Source organism: Arvicola amphibius, chromosome 6 (assembly GCF_903992535.2).
Source record: "Arvicola amphibius chromosome 6, mArvAmp1.2, whole genome shotgun sequence".
NCBI classification, from domain to species: domain Eukaryota; kingdom Metazoa; phylum Chordata; class Mammalia; order Rodentia; family Cricetidae; genus Arvicola; species Arvicola amphibius.
Genome location: NC_052052.2, coordinates 113,473,149 through 113,479,775, shown reverse-complemented (window position 1 = coordinate 113,479,775; position 6,627 = coordinate 113,473,149).

Genomic DNA, 6,627 nt, shown 5'->3' with positions numbered 1-6,627 from the left:
GGATTAACCTTGAGGATGGGGTAGGCAAGGCAAAATTTTACCTGCATCCTCTATGGCTAGGAAAGAAAGACCTACATGGATATGAGCATGTGCACATTCACATGGGGCCTCACAGAAATCCCCACAGTCAAAGATGTGTTGATGTGGAACAGCAGGTGAGTGTGGGAAGGGGCTGGTGATGGGAGCTAGCAGAAGAAAAGAGCTTTGGGGAAAAGATCAAGATTGTCAGTAGAGGATGTTTCTTCTTGGGGATTGTTCCCAAGGGAGTTTCATTCTGTTTCTAAGAGGAAAGGGGTGATGAGAGCATTCTTTGCGCCCAGCCCTCATGCAGAACTAGTGTTTCAAATGGTGTACTTTGCTGCTCTTCAGGGAAATGTTAAGTGAAACAGTCCAGGGAAGACAGCACTGATCTGACACAGATGAGATTCTAAAGCAGTCAAGGGCAAAGATTCAGAGAGTACCTTGTCTGGTAGGAATCAGGGATGGGAGTTGCTAGGGAACGGCCAGCATCCCAATCATGAAAGATGAGTGAGATCCAGAGACCAACAGCAACACTAGCTCCTGAAAGTGCTCATTTGGTGGACCTCACACCTGTCCTTACCAGTATAGAAAAGATTGAAACCAAGGACAAAGAAAACACTGAATGTAAAAGCCCTCAAAAATAACCTCCCACTGAGAGGCTAGGCCACACCCACTAGGACTGCTGTTCAGCCATCAATCCCCCTCTCCCAGTCTCACCCCAGACTCCAGGGTACAGTAAACCTTGTGTACTATTGACTTCTACATGTCCCATGTCTTCCTATACACAGCAACATTCTCATCTAGTTGCTATGAGAAAATTCTCAACAAATCAACTTAAAGAAGGAATTATTTTGCTCACCAGTTAGGGTTCAAGTCCATCAATACACAGGAGGCACAGGAGTAGAAGTGCAGGGTTTCCGGCCATGTATCTTCAGCTGAAAGGCAATGAAGGGCCAATGTCTGTCCCTATAAACTCCCTCTAACGCAATAAACTAAGTCCAGTTGACAATCAAGATTAGCAATCACATATGCACACCTAGAATGAAAATCTAGCAACAGTTGTTAGACTCTTTAGCAATCTACTATGCTGAATGTATGTGAATGTGGTGTGTTCACCCCCACTGTGATTAGAGAATTTGCAATGCTTGCATTCGGAGATGGAGGGAGGAGGAGAGATACTGTGAGACAGCATGCTGCCAGGTGACTGCAAGTAATTAAAAGCATGGTAACCAAAACCACAGATAGAGGACAACCAATAGACAAGATAGACTCTAAACAGTACTGTAAAAGGTGAAAAAAAAAAAAAAACAGAGTCCTCACCCACTGCTGGCAAGAATGTAAAATAAGGACTTGGGAGATGGCTCAGTTGGCCAAGTGCTTTCCGTTAAAGTATGAGGACCTGGGTTTGATATCCAGAACCCATGCATAAAAGGCCATAACTCCAGTGCTGGGGAGGTGGAGATTGGTGGATTCTGGGAGCTTTCATGGAGCCTTATTTACTTGCAAAGTCCAGCCAGAAAGAGACCTTGTTTTTTAAAAAAGGGATATATTTACATTTATCATTCTCTACCTACGTATATAATTTTACCTGGCAGATGTATATATGTATATAATCAATCTGTTGTGTGTGTGTGTGTATGTGTGTGTGAAAGAGAGAGAAGGAAAAAGTGGACAATGCCTGAGGTATGACAACCACGACTGTCCTTAGGCCATATTCATTTCCTTAGGGCACAAGCGCATGCACACATGCACACAACACACACACACACACAGAGAGAGACAGAGAGAGAGAGAGAGAGAGAAAGAGAGAGAGAGAGAGAGAGAGAGAGAGAGAGAGAGAGAGAGAGAGAGAGAGAGAGAGAGAGAGAATGTAAAAGCAGGCAGTTACTTCAGGAAGTTACTTGGATGCACCATACAGTGTGACCACATGTCCAGCCATTTTGCTTCTGGGTATGTATACCTCAGAGAACAGAAAGCATAGCTGCTACGAACTGTGCGCATGCCCATGGTAGTGTCACTCCTCAAAGTTACAGAGTGTCCCAGATGCCCATTGAAATGCAGTGCACACTCTGCAATGGGTCAAAAACACAAGTGCTGCATCAAGGATAAACACAAGAACATTCTCCTGTGGCAAGAGTCACAGAAGCTCACTTGTTGCATGACTCTTTTTTTAGGACATTTCCAGAATAAGCAAATCTGTAGAAAAAGAAAGTACATGGTGTGGGGAGGGAATGGGATGAGGCAAGTTTGGGAAGCTGTGACTGAGTAGGAAAAGCATCTCATCTCTTACTGGAGAGACAATCATTCTGAAACAGGTTTGTGGTGATGGTTACTGTCTCTAGGATGTGCAATAAGATATGTAAATTCAGGTTTTGTATGGGTCTGATATGTAACTTTTATTTCAAAAGACTAAACTAAAAGCATTCTTAATCATGACTGTTAGAAAGTTATTCTGCAGGAAATCTGTCAAAGCAGAACAAGTATTCAGGCTAAGCCTGTTCCACAGTGGCTTCTTGTCATATTGAAGTGGACATAGGTACATGTTTAAAGGTACTTTTAAAACAACACAAAGCAAACTGTTCAGCAAGTTTATTAATTCGGTTTAGTACACTGAGTATACTATATGTCAGGTCCTGCCATGCCTCGCCTGAGGGCAGAGACAAGAAGCATTGATGTATCCAGCACCCACCAGTGTTGATATTTTAGACATGATTTTAGCCTTTGATTATACAGTGGCTTGATTAGAGCTACAAAGGAAGGCAGTGACGGGTGGGAATAAGGAAGAGCAGAGATTTGAGGATTCTGTTTTAAACACTGTGCTTGCCTAGCATGAGCGAGACCAGCATTCGATCACTGGTCACCAAAACCCACACAGCAATGAGGAGATGGAGGCAGGTACCAGAAATTCAAGATTACCCTCAGCTCTACAGCCTGAAGCACATGAGCCCTTGATTTTTAAAGGCTGACATTTGAAAAATGATGCAAAAGCATAAAAAATGCAAAATAGAACCTTATGATATGTCTCTGGGTAAAGTTTTAAACAGCAGCACAAAGTGGAGAGAACTATTCTCAACTTCATACACAGAGGACTCAATTCTCCAATTAATAGAGTTTGGAACCGTGGAGAAGCAAAGGTCTCATCAATGACATCTGAGAAGACGATACAACCACATGTTTAAAAATAAATGCAGAAACATCATTTAGCTCAGTGATGGAGAAACAAGATTTACAACTGGCTCAGAGACTCTTGAAGCCACCACATACACCAAGAACAGAATTCTAAAATGAAATTATAAATAGGTGAATTCAGTCTATCACTAAGCAATAACCAATATATCCATACAAAACAGTTTGCTTTCCACAGGCAGAAGCAATTATTTCCTGTATTCGGTCTGAAGTAGACCGGAGATAGTAAGAGGCATAGATAACCTGGTGACTGAAGACAGGGCAGCAGTAGTCCTCACTCACCCACGGAAAAGCCAATGCCCTGCACACACTGCTCTTGTAGAGGGCCTGAGCTTGGTTCCCTGCACCCACATCAGGTAACCTATAACCACTTGTTACTCTAGCTCCAGGGGATCTGACACCTCTGGCTTCTGCAAATACACATACAAACACAATGATCTGAGTTTGGTCCCTGTAACCCACACAGGTAGAAGGAGAAACCTAACTCCATAGTTATCCTCTGGCCTTCACAAACCTGCCATGGTAGTCTCATATACACACACTAAAAATAGAAAAATAAATAACCAATCTAAAAAAAAAGCTAGTCATGCATTCTACAACTAAGGATGCTACCTTTAGAGCTGCAAAAATGTAAAAGAAAAAATCCATTCATAATTTCCTGAGAAGTTTAAGGGATGTGAAGCCACCTTCCACAAGAAAAACATGGTAATAGTACAATGTTGTTTACATACACAATCATCCTTACATTAATAAAAGTGCAAATTAAATATCACCAATTGCATTTCTCATGTACCCATACTGGTGAAAATTAAAAACAAAAGACAATACTTTTTGAGGGAGTTTTTGTGGTTTTGCTTGTTTGTTTTAAGTGTTGGTGTAGATGAAATGAGAAACATGGTTTGATTTCAGGTTTATCAGTCTCATGTCTGGAAACCCATCAAGCACATGTGCTTACCACACTGGAAATGAACAATGTGATGTCATAACAAAAGTAAGATGTTCAAAATTGCAGGCTGCCACTAATAGGGACTATGAAGCATCCAGACAATATCATATTTTATTGTGTTTGCTGTGGTACCAGCCTAGGGTTTTATGTGTGATAGGTAAGTGATATACCGAGATAATCCATAAAGAAACCAAAGTGTAAAACGGAGTACATACTATAATCTGTTATAGGGTTAAGGGGAGGGATGGTTTGTATTCACAAACACTGGAAAGACAAACCGGAGGTAATATAGTTAACCAAGACACAAAGTTCTCCGTGACTGTTTCAGAGTTGCCACATTTGAACCAAGTGACTCAATTTCTATGGAATTTTATTCTTTGTACAAAATGTTCTGCCTGTATCTGCCTAGTATCCCACATGTCCACACTGAGCTGTTGACCACACCAAGTAATGGAGACATATTTGTTTCCCTCTTCAACTATGTCATTTCTATTCTAAAGGTCTCTCTCTACATACATACATGCTGCAAATGATGTGTTTGCCCTAGTTAACTTTGAATCTTAGCAAGACTTAGTGGCCTTGGTGTTTTTGAACCCTCCCCTGATATACCTAAGGAGACCTCAAGGAGGAAGCACACCTCCACCTACCCCCACCACTCTGAGACAAGACCAACCACCTGACCACAGGGGACACTAAACTGAACTGGTTGGCTGCTCTTTGTTTCCCCTTCCTATATAATCTGCATGCTGAAGGCAACTTAGAATACATGGTAATAATCAATGTCCTCTTAGATCAGGGCTGAGATAGCTGCCTGAGGACCCATTTGGGGTTTATCAGGCAGCACTAACCCATGTGTTCTTCGGACCCCTCTCACCTCTTGTGAAGGACTTTGAACAGTAAGAATTCCCTGTGCATTATCAAACTGGCCTACAGTCCTTACCCATAGAATGCCAAGGAGCCACTGAAACCCAGGATAGAACCTGAGTTTGTCTTTAAGGCAGCTGGAAAGACAACCTGTAAAACCAGAGGGATGCCTTCAAAGTGACCTTCAGTCACATCTAAGGAGGTCTTTTTGTAGAAACCCCCTAAGTCAGCCGTTACAAAATTGCACAAAGCTTCCTAATGCCCGAATGTTTGATGCAAACTTCAGACAGGTCAGATGGAGGGCTTAATTATCCACATTACAGAGGATTAAAGGGTGCTTCTCAACCGCATCCTTGATTCACTTTAAACACAGATGGAGTGAGAAATGAAGTATCTCTGCCTGCCTCTGCTGATGAACTATTGAGCAGAAATGAAGACAGCAGTTCTGAACTATGTTTGAGAAAGAGAACTGACTGCTGGGGGGAAATCTACTGTTATCAGGAAACTTGAGGCCTGGCTTATCCTCTCTATGCACCACAGCCCTGCACTTCTAACTGCAGAAACAAGAGCTATCAGGTGCACTAGGGGACTTGGTGATGCTGGACCAATCAGGACCTGCTCTGTCATTCAGGTCCCCCCTCCAGGACCACCTTTCATGCATCTTTACACATAAACTTGGCTAAGCCCCACACAATACATGGGGAGCCTTCATGTATTCTATGCATTAACCTGAAGAAACACAAATATCATGTCTGTGGGGCTGGGAACATGGCTTGATTGGTCAGGTCAAGTGCTTTCTAGGAAAGTTTAAGATGCTACATTAGATCCACAGCACTGACAAACAGAGCCGGGCACAGCCAGGTGTACCTATAAATCCCAGCACTGGGCTGGCAGAGACAGGAAGGTCCCCCAGAAAGACAGACACTATAATTCAAAAAATAAGGTGAATGATTGAGCAAGACCACTAACGTCAACCTCTGCTCCCACACAGATTAATAAATGCATGTCCTCTCTGTTCATCCCAGTGCTCTCCGGGTGTTTCTATCACCAGTTTGCATAGCTTCCCCACCTTGAACATACTCAAACTCTTCAGAGCTAGGGATCTGTGAAGAACAGCATTTCTGAGCTGTTCCAGACATTATGCTGAAAAAGGGTCAAGTTGTGGACTTGACCCCTCAGCAGGCCCAGAGGGTAACTCAAAGTACATTCACTAGACCTAGAGGTAAGAACTTTATTTTTTTAACAGTCTCATGTAGCATAGGCTAGCCTTAAAATTACTATGTAGCCAATGATGACCTTGAACGTCTGCTCCTCCTGCTTCTACCTCCAGTGTCTGTATTACAAACATGCACTGATGTGTCAGAAGCATTTGAATAATGAGCCCTGGGTCAGGAAAATATTGGGTACGCTGAAGTCATACTGGCTATAGGGAAGGCGTGATGGAGTACAGGAAAGGAGGCTTTGCACAGAAATGCTGGCCTGGTCATAGGAGAAACATCTTTGTTCCCAGGTTCCTTGGAGTCCCATGGATATTTAAGTCATGATTCTGGTTTAACAATCAGGAATGTCAAATTTTCCCTTGGACTTGGCTATAGCTGTCTATAGCTTCT